Here is a 9543-nt window from a genome sequence, read left to right on the forward strand (position 1 = left end):
CTGGTGGCTGTAAGAAAACCGGCTCGGCTTTCATTCCCTGTCCCTTCTGGGGGACTGGGTGTGTTGGCAACCCTGCCGTTGAGGCAGGAACAATCAGGTCAGTCTCACTCACTACCTGGTAGTTGTGAGAAATAATGTTACCTGACTGCAGGTTCCCTGGGTCACAGCAGAGGGAATCGGCATCTGGGATCAGGTGTGTCCACAGCGCAGTAGTCTCAGCGTCCAGCTGGACCTCCTGTCTAACCTGTGAATGTTGCACCAGGGGCACCTGGTGGTGGCCCTGTGACAGCTGCTCAAGCAGATCCTCACTAATAGAGGACCTCTCAGGGCTAAGGGTGAGGGCTACATCACCAACCTGCTCTCCTGCCATCTGGATCCCTTCCACCACTGCGGGGTGGTGGTCCTGACCCCTCTTGGGTGCCAGGGTGCACAGGGAAAGCTCCTTTTCATCGCCAGGTGGGGAGATCTGCTCCTCTTTAGGGATGTAAAAGGGGTGTGCTTTACCTGGTGGATCAGGCGGCTGCTTGGAGCACCGCTCCTGTGGCATGGAGGCTGTTGTGACCTTGGCCAGGGCACGACTTCCCTGTATATCTGGGAAACAAGATAATATTTTTATTTCTTGTCCAGAGGGAACAGAAGGAATCTCCGCATAGGCTTCTGTGTTCGGTGGGCACTGTGTGAGCACAGTCTGCCTCTTGGCCCCCCTTTCCTTCTGTACAGAAGGCTTAGGAGCCTTGACCTGTTTCCACACTTTGCCTTTCTGGTGATCCACCAAAGGTTCCACTCTGAGTCACATGCCCTTTTCTTTTTCAACCCGTTTGAGCTTGCCGTGTGACATCAAACACCTTTCAACCTCAGTGTCAATCAGTGTCTCACTGGGTAAGACATCTCCCATGGCAGCCTTGAGGTAAAAGCTTCCTGCTTTTCCTCTGTGTTTTACTGCCTGCTCTGTGACTTCAGGGGTGGAGTCAGCACTCGCTTGGGAGTGGCTGGCCTCATCCAGGCAGGAACCCTTCCGCTCAATCAGATAGACTGAGGGAGTGGGAGGGGGCGGGTCTCCGCCTCCTCCAGTGGAGAGTATCAGCTCATTCACGCTTCCGGCAGCCTTGGGGAGCGGTTGTCCCTGTCCTAATAAAGCTTGTTCAAGCCTGGCCAGGCGGGTGGCTACTGAATCCTTTTGTTCAGCTTTTTCTAGCCCTTTCCCTCCCCCGGTGCTCTCATGGCACTTAGGACGCTGGGTGCGGTCCTGTGTGCCTGCTTTGGAACGGGGCTTAGCCAGCTCAGGAGCCTGTGCTCCTTCGAGCAGGGGGGAATTAACCCTGCTGGTTCTGACGGCGAACACAGTCGCTTTAGCAGCTTTTTGCTCAGAGCGACTTTGGACATCATACTCCCAGGCTTTCTGCACGAATCTCTTAATATCAGTCATTTTCATGGTCTGTGCATCTTTATGCATTAAGATCATCTTTCTGACTGATGGGTGGAGATTCGCAATGAATAAACCCTTGAAATGTGTGTTCTCTTCGCAACCCTCATCATTTCGCCCTGCAAAATAAGTTCGTCTAAGTCTCTCGTAATATTCGCGAGGGGACTCTGCTCTCTCGTGCTTAATGTTAAGGGCGGCGGCTATCGCGGCAGTCGGGTCAATAAACGCACTGTATTCTTCGATAAGTGCTTGACACAGCTCTTCAAAGTCATTACAGACTTCTTTCATCTGCCTAGCCATCCACTCATGTACGGCTCTGCTGGTAGTTTTCCTGACCAGAAACACTTTCTCCTGTTCTGTGGCGTTTGGCAGGTACTGCAGGGTATACCTGAGGTCCTGAATATAACTCTCGATATTATTCTCTGACACTGCGGGGTCAAATCTCTCTATGTCCTTCGCTAGCTCTCTCAGAGAATGGAGGTTTATTCTCCTAGCTTCTCCGCTGACGGAGATATGACGGAGATCGTGGTCAGACTTGTCACTGCTAGAGAGAGTGCTTAATAGCGACTCGAATTCAGACCTTTTAGCAACCATCGTTAAACTTAAAGAGTATTACTTTTCAGTACGAAATCACAGTTTTACCACAGAAAACCACAAGATCAAGTATGCAATCAACCCGGTAGATTGCAAAAGATCACAAAACAATCAAGCACTGCTTAAAGAGCAAGGGGAACTTTTTTCCTTTCGGCTTTCAGCACACTGTATTGTCGTGTATGAAACCCGCGGCGTTTTATATGAATTATTCCGCTTGGTTGATTCATTTCAGTCTTGCCACGCCAGTCCAGGGACGCCAAATATGTAGTGTTTCATAGCCGTTCAGGGACGCCAAATATGTAATCATAGTGGCTCTCTGAAGGCACCAGTTCTGTAGGGATTGGGCATTTACTGTGACAATTATCAATTGTAGCAGTAAATCACAAAGTTGATTCTTTTGATGGCTTTAGAATCCAACCATGCAACATAACTCAAACAACGCACACGCACAGGTACTAATACACGAGGATACATTTATTAATACATAGAATATGCATGTAAACCTAACAGATCTTATCGAGAGGGTTATCAGAATACAAAAGGTATATATTCAATCAGTTACAAAGAGTTACATATATCAAGAGGACATACGTTCAGTATATCATTCATTAAGACCGTTTCGTAAAGTGAACTTGGTTACAACTTCTACATTAGATACCCAAAACAAGTACATAACTCTTAGGAATTAAATTGATATCAACTGGTTGGGATAACAATTGAATTCTCGAGCTGTAATGCATTGAAGTTGAATACTCATCCAATTTCTGGGGATTCAGATCTCCTGCGGGCACAAAGAAACAGTTGCAGGCTGTTGCTGTCCAATCCGCGCTGTCTGGCTCGGTGCCAGGTTGTGCTGTGCGGCTCGCGACGGTGCGCTGCTGATGCTCACTGACCGGCTAGTTAGTGTTGGTTTTAACTAGCAAAGTTTGTGCACAGGAGAAAAGATGACTGTGGGTCCCAGCAAGTCAGGAAGAGGACCGGTTCGCTCCTGACGAAGAGCTAGTTCTGAATAGTGATTCAGCTGTCCACAGTTCTGACCTGTTCACGAGGCCTGCTGCTGGTTACTCTCTGGCAACCTCCACTCTAGACTCTTAGAACAAAGGAAAGTTCTGGCACTCGGACACACTGGCCGTTCCGTGGTTGTCCGGGCTGAGTCTCAGGATGGTCAGGAGGCGCGCTGCGAGAATGTCCTGCCCTTGGGAGCCTTCTGCTCCTGGGCCGTCCTGCCCTGGAATTCTCCTTTGAATTCCCTTTAGAACAGTCCACAGAATCCTCTCCAGAATCTTACTGAATCTTACTGAATCTCCCCTTCTGAATCTCCAGGCCTGTGTTGCCTGTTTTTACCTGGAGGAACTTCAGCTCGTTGATTGGCTGAAAGTTCCATGGGCATCAGAGTCCCACGTGGGTTACTCAGCCCTACCAGTCCCTGATTGGTTGATCAAGGTGAGATATGAGTCACTTACTCCTGACACTTAGTAATGCAGTCCAGATGTCCAACTGGCACTCCCTAGACAGATAGGCGCCAATGGATGACCATTGATCATGATAGCCAGACTTAGCTAAGTGCATCCCCCTTTGGGAGCTGTCCTAGGAAACCTTAAATCACCCTGCACTAATGGTCTCTCTGTGGCTGCACCACAGAGATGAACAGAGAAATGGGGCCTCATTTGGGAAGCTCAGAAACACTTAATTCTGCCTTATTATTAAGCCTCGCCGCTACATTGTATTACAGCATTGTAATTACACATTGTAATTGTATTACACATTGTACACATGCTTAAAAGAGAAGAGAGAAAATGCAAGCCTTCTTCAGGTGTGAGGGTCTTCTGCTCAGAATGAAACGCTAAAATGTAATGTAGGCTCTGAATGGGTTCAATTATGATTTGGGCTTGATTAAGGTCGCTGCCTTTCATCTAAAACCCTACTTGAATCCTTCGAAACTAAAAATCAGTGTTAGTGAGTTCTAAATAAAGAGGTATCCAGGTAACAGTGAAACGGGCGGACAGTCTGGGGAGATCGCCCGTTTTCCATGCACCCCTTGGTGTTTCTCTCGCTCTCTCTCGGGTCACCTAATCATTAGCTCGAAAGATTTCAGTGCTTTGTGTATATTCTAATGGTAGTGGGGGCAGGGTGTGTGGGAACAGGTTTGGTTGAAATTGCATTGGAGATCTATGTTCTTCACACCTGAAACATTTTCTCTGAAAGCATTTTCTTCGCAGTTTAACCGATCTTGTTACAGCATGTTACAGTTTACTATTATTAACCATATTAATTTTAAGTGCTTAATGCCATTTTTTGACCAGGCACGAATATTCTTAAGTCCATATCTTCGCAAGGGAATCAGTGCGAATTGCAATACTAATTAAATTAAAACTACTAACTACTAACTAATACTAATTAAAACAAACCAGAAACGTGTTGTTCTGTCTAATGACATTACAAGTGGAAAGATTACAGATTTTAATCGTCTTTAATTTTGTTACGTTATACATTTTAGAAACGTTTCATCCATACAAACACCACAAAACTATTTTCGGTTGTATTTCTGAATAGTATGTTACTCTTAGTTCACTGTTTTAAATACATCTAATTAAGAAAGTTAGGTGTTAGCATAAACTATTAGCAATCAATAATATTAAATTTAGCACTGTAATAAGCTGTTGCACTTTCCCCCATATCTTGTAAAAATATATTTTCATTGTTCAAATATACATTAAGTCTGACTATCATATAATAAGTTAAATACAAAACTAAAGAAAAAATAGGGTTAAATATAATTCAAAATATTTTGCTAACAATGTTAACTGTTTATGAATAATAAAATGTATTAACTAAGGAGTAGGATGGCACAGTTGTTAGTATGTTTTTTGTTTTGTTTCTTTTTCATAAATACAACAGTAGTACCTGATGTCTCAGTGGCTTTCAAAATTAAATTATGCATGCAAACCTGTGAACTAGAAAGATAACTAAGATATCCATTCCTTTATAATGGTGGCGAAGTGGTTAGCATTGCTATCTTGCAGCACTGGGGTCCTAGGTTCAATTCCTGCCATCCTGTGTGTGTGGGGTTTACATGTTCTCTCTGGGTTACATGGTTTTTCTCCATATGTGTGATATGACTCCCTCTCGCACTCCAAAACATACTGGTAAGTTAATTGGTTTATGGGAAAACTGGCCCTGGTGTGTGTGTGTTTGTGTCTGTCTGTCCTGTGATGGACTGGCGCTATGTCCAGGGTGTATTCTGCCTTGTGTCCGTTGCTTACTGGGATAGGCTCCAAATCCTCTGTACTGGATAAAGAGATTAGAAATGGATGGAAGTAAAGGCACTGTGTGGATGGAACTATACACAGTGTTAGAAACCCACGATGAAATGGCAGCATCTCACTGAGAATAAAATATTTTATAGTGCTGGCTTAAGGAAACAGCCTTTCCACCTCTCTTGCACATCAGTATCCATACCTAGTTATTTAAACAAATTGCCTCTAATTATAAACATCTTAATATGCTGGCTCTGTGGATCCGCATCAGCTATGTTTGCCCATTCCTTCAATTCATGTGCATCCAACACACAGTTCAATGCCAGCAACTACACATAATCTAAAATACAATCCTTATTTCAGTATCTATGTAAACATATAGTCTGTTAACTTCATCATCTTCATCAAAAGTATGCCTAACCCCATTAGGAAGTGTTCTTGTTATAAGTGTATTCCTCAGCTTTCCCCAAATTATCTTCTTCTTGCCAACATCTCTAGTCTTTTATCCTGCAATAACTCAGCCAACACTTAAATCTCCAAAAGCTGCTTGTGTTAATTTCTTTAAATCACAAATATCATGTGTAAATACTGGCCATGTAATACTCTGCATTGCGGAATAATAGTTTATTTTAAAGGGAACTAGAGAAATCAAGAAAACAGCACTCTCTCTGCCTGCCCCAAGCATTTAAGAAGCCGCACCATGTTCTTGCTACAATCTCACACGGATCGCGAGACGCCGGCGGAAATCTTTTTCAAAGTTGTTCTCCGTTAAAAAAAAAAAACCTTTCCAAAATACAAACCTTGCAGACAGACAGCTTTTTTTCTAGAATTAATAAATGCACATCCTGTTCACTGGGGAAATTAAATCCACACTGAGCAATCTTCAATATGTTCAGAATATGACAGCAAGAATCCTATCAGGGATGCATTACACCTGTTTTCAAGTCCTTGCACTGGTTACCTATCAGATTTCGAGTCAACTTCAAAATCCTTATCCTCCTTATATACTGTCCTACAACTGTTATTATTGATCACCAAATTATTGTACTTGACATGACTTCATTCAGCCTTTCCTGAACGTCTATGACAGGCAGAGAGAGTGCTGTTTCTGGTGCGATCTTTTGCAGCTGACATTTCACTGTTTTAAACGAACAAGAAATTAGATTGCTCATAAATCAGTTATTCTATATAAACACAGCGTAATTGCCCTCCGAAAATCCTCTTTTTCTTGTTCGTTTTAGAGACCTTGATCGAAACTGATTTTAGATGTCAGAAAGGATTTATTTTCTCTGTATTTCCTACATTGCTTTGTCGATATTTTAACTTTATATCTAAATTTATATCTAGGCTCAGATTTCAACTATAAATCGAACAGTAATTAATAGCAGTAAATACTGATGTTTTGCGCCCTCTTACCACAAAAATATATGTTTTGTAGTTGGGATTAACTTTATTTCGTACGCGTAGCTATTCTGATTCGGACACCGAACAGTTAAAGATGGCGGCAAATCAGACACCCAGAGAGGGGGGTGGGGGGGGCGTCTTCTCGCCTCCATAACTAAAATGCCAAATAGGAGTGGCTTAAGCGACATACACAGTCGTGTAACTGACAGTTTGAGGTAGCCTATCGTATAAATTTCGCTTTGTTGCTGATAGGTTAAGCTTTCGAAACTCTGCCCCAAAGTCATGTGACTGATTTTTCGCCCTGTTTCGTTGGTTAAATGCAATGATCACAAAAACCACCATGGTAACTGGGATGTGTAGTTTTTAATTCCGTTTGAATTATAACTGTACGTACTGTCTTCATATTTGGCCAGGGCTTTAAAGAGAAGGCGCGCCAAAAAATTTCGGTGCCGTCGTCTCCGCTTTAAAGGTACCCCCGTGCTGGAAGAATTTGACCTCGGAACGTTTGCCCAGCGTAGTTGTAGTGGACATAAAAACAAGAGTTTGCTGGCATTATATCCTAGAAGACACAGACCGGCACCAGACCGGTAAATGCTTGATGAACTAGGGATTGGACAGTTTCCAAGTGCTTGTACAATCGATGGAAATGTTCAAATAAATGTGCAAAAGAAATAAACAAAATTATCATTTATTTCTTTATCATATTGGCTAGCTAATGTCCTCTCTTTGCTAGTTAGTGGCTGTGTTTCTGCGTTGGGTAGCAACGGGTGACTGTTCTCAGGCGGAAGATGTAAACAGCTTAATTTTCGTCTTAAATAATTTTTAAAAATTAAAATTCATTCTATATAGCAATCACATATTTGGGTACCATTTCATACAACTTTCATGCTTAAAATGTTTAGGGAGAAATGGAAGACTGGTGTGTATTTTTTCTTTAAACTATCAACACCAGCCATACACAGTACAGTTTATGTACATACAGTAATGTTTATGTTCCTAAATTAATATCGTTTATGACCTTCACATGCGTTATGCTCCTCTTCTTTTTATGCTCAGCTACTAAAATTTCCCTTTAGTGGTAAAATTCCATATAAATATTCAAAACTAAGCGGATTGAAATGTGCACAGTAAAGACATTAGATGATTAAATCTTTTCACTACCAACCAATGCACCACGAGTGCCCCTGTCGGTCATTTTGGCCAGCCAATCACTTACCGCGGTGCCCTACGGTGCCCTGCGGGTTGGTTACTGTACCACGGGTTTTTACCGCTCATTTTGAATGGCTGCATCTGTAGGTTGTCTCTCGCAGTGTTCAGGAATTGCATTCCGAAACTGAGTCAGATCAAAAGTTGTAAGAAAAGCACCTATGGTGTCGGTTCTAACAGCTTTATTGATTCGATGTTAAAGGCCGGAAATGGGGCACAAGACACGCGACCGCAAAAAGCGTCGCCATCTGCTTCCAGCTGCAAAATGCCGTTTGCGGACGCTGAAGCATTTGAACTTGAACTTTATTGCCATATGTAACCGGTACTGGTACAATGGAATTCTTACTTACAGAAGGTCTCTCGATTGTAAAACAAGTGTAAAAAACAAGACAAAGTGCAAACAGTGCATCAACACAATGTACAAACAAACAATAGACAATGTGCAAGTAAACATGTAGACATTTCTTTCCAAGGCAGCGGGTACAAGCGATCTCGCGTTTTAAAACCACCAGGAAAAGCAGGAAGGCACTTTTCCTTGCTTGCGCCGGCACACAACGACGTGAGGAGGACACCGTAGTCAGCAGGATTCGAACCTGCGCGGGGAGACCCCAATGGATTTCTAGTCCATCGTCTTAACCACTCGGCCACGACTACAGCGCGCGCCACTGATGCTGCGTTCTTGCTACAATCTCACATGGATCGCGAGGCGCCGGCGAAAACCTTTTTCAAAGTTGTTCTCCATTAAAAAAAAAACCTTTCCAAAATACAAGCCTTGCAGAGAGACACGCCTCAGAGGACTGAAGGGTGGCTTCATGTGGGAATGATAAAGTCTTCCCGTCTGGACAGGAAAATGGCACTTTGTTAGACACAAAAAAACAATCAACAACAGACAAATGTCTACAAGCATTTTAGAAGCCGCACTTGAAATAGCTCTTACATTCGTGTTAGACGCAGGAATCGCCTTTTTATTGACGCTCTTACGAACGCCATGGAAAGCAAAACAAAGCAAAGCAGAGCAGAACAAAACGAACAAAATAAAACCCTCACGTCCTGCACTTGAATATAATGCCGTTACGTGCCGAAGCGGTATTGGACGTCATCCTAGCACTGCAACCCGGGGCGTACGGTATATGGGAACGAGCACACGTCACGAATCGTCTCTAATCACTCCCTGCACTGTAAGGCGCCTTGAAGCGTGCACCCTCAACATTCATCTTTGCGCATCTGTGAAAGGTAAACTCTTGAGCAAACTCTGAACCAGACGCTCAAACTCCAGCTAGGATTAGGGGTAGCATTCCCACGCTACTTGAACACTTTGTTTACGCTCAGTGCTGGATTTTGGGAACTTTAGGACGAGTGGGACTTTTCTCCTATCTGTCAATTCGTTTTGTTTTGGAGACTCTTGGCTGTCTGTGTTGTATAGTGCAGCGTGAAGAAAACGTTTTCGAAAACTGTGCCAGCTCAAAAGTTGTAAGAAATCCTCTCCAGCTCTTTTAAGTCTCTTCAGTTTTGTCATTTAAAGTGAAACTAGATGTATAACTGGAGCCTCACTTATGCAAATGGTGAGGCTCCAGTTCGACATCTAGTTTCACTTTATATGACAGAAGTACGTTAGACTGCGCCGGACTGGGGGATCACTTCCGGTTATTTTTACCATCT

General features: G+C 43.3%; 1 non-coding gene across 1 annotated transcript; it reads right to left on the reverse strand.

The window, feature by feature from the left end:
- Positions 1-8456: 8456 nt before the first annotated feature.
- Positions 8457-8538, reverse strand: trnas-aga (transfer RNA serine (anticodon AGA)). The gene has a single exon. It is a non-coding gene; the product is annotated as a tRNA-Ser (tRNA).
- Between the last annotated feature and the right edge of the window lie 1005 nt (positions 8539-9543).

Source organism: Atractosteus spatula (assembly GCF_055471065.1).
Source record: "Atractosteus spatula isolate fAtrSpa1 chromosome 16 unlocalized genomic scaffold, fAtrSpa1.hap1 SUPER_16_unloc_1, whole genome shotgun sequence".
NCBI lineage: Eukaryota > Metazoa > Chordata > Actinopteri > Semionotiformes > Lepisosteidae > Atractosteus > Atractosteus spatula.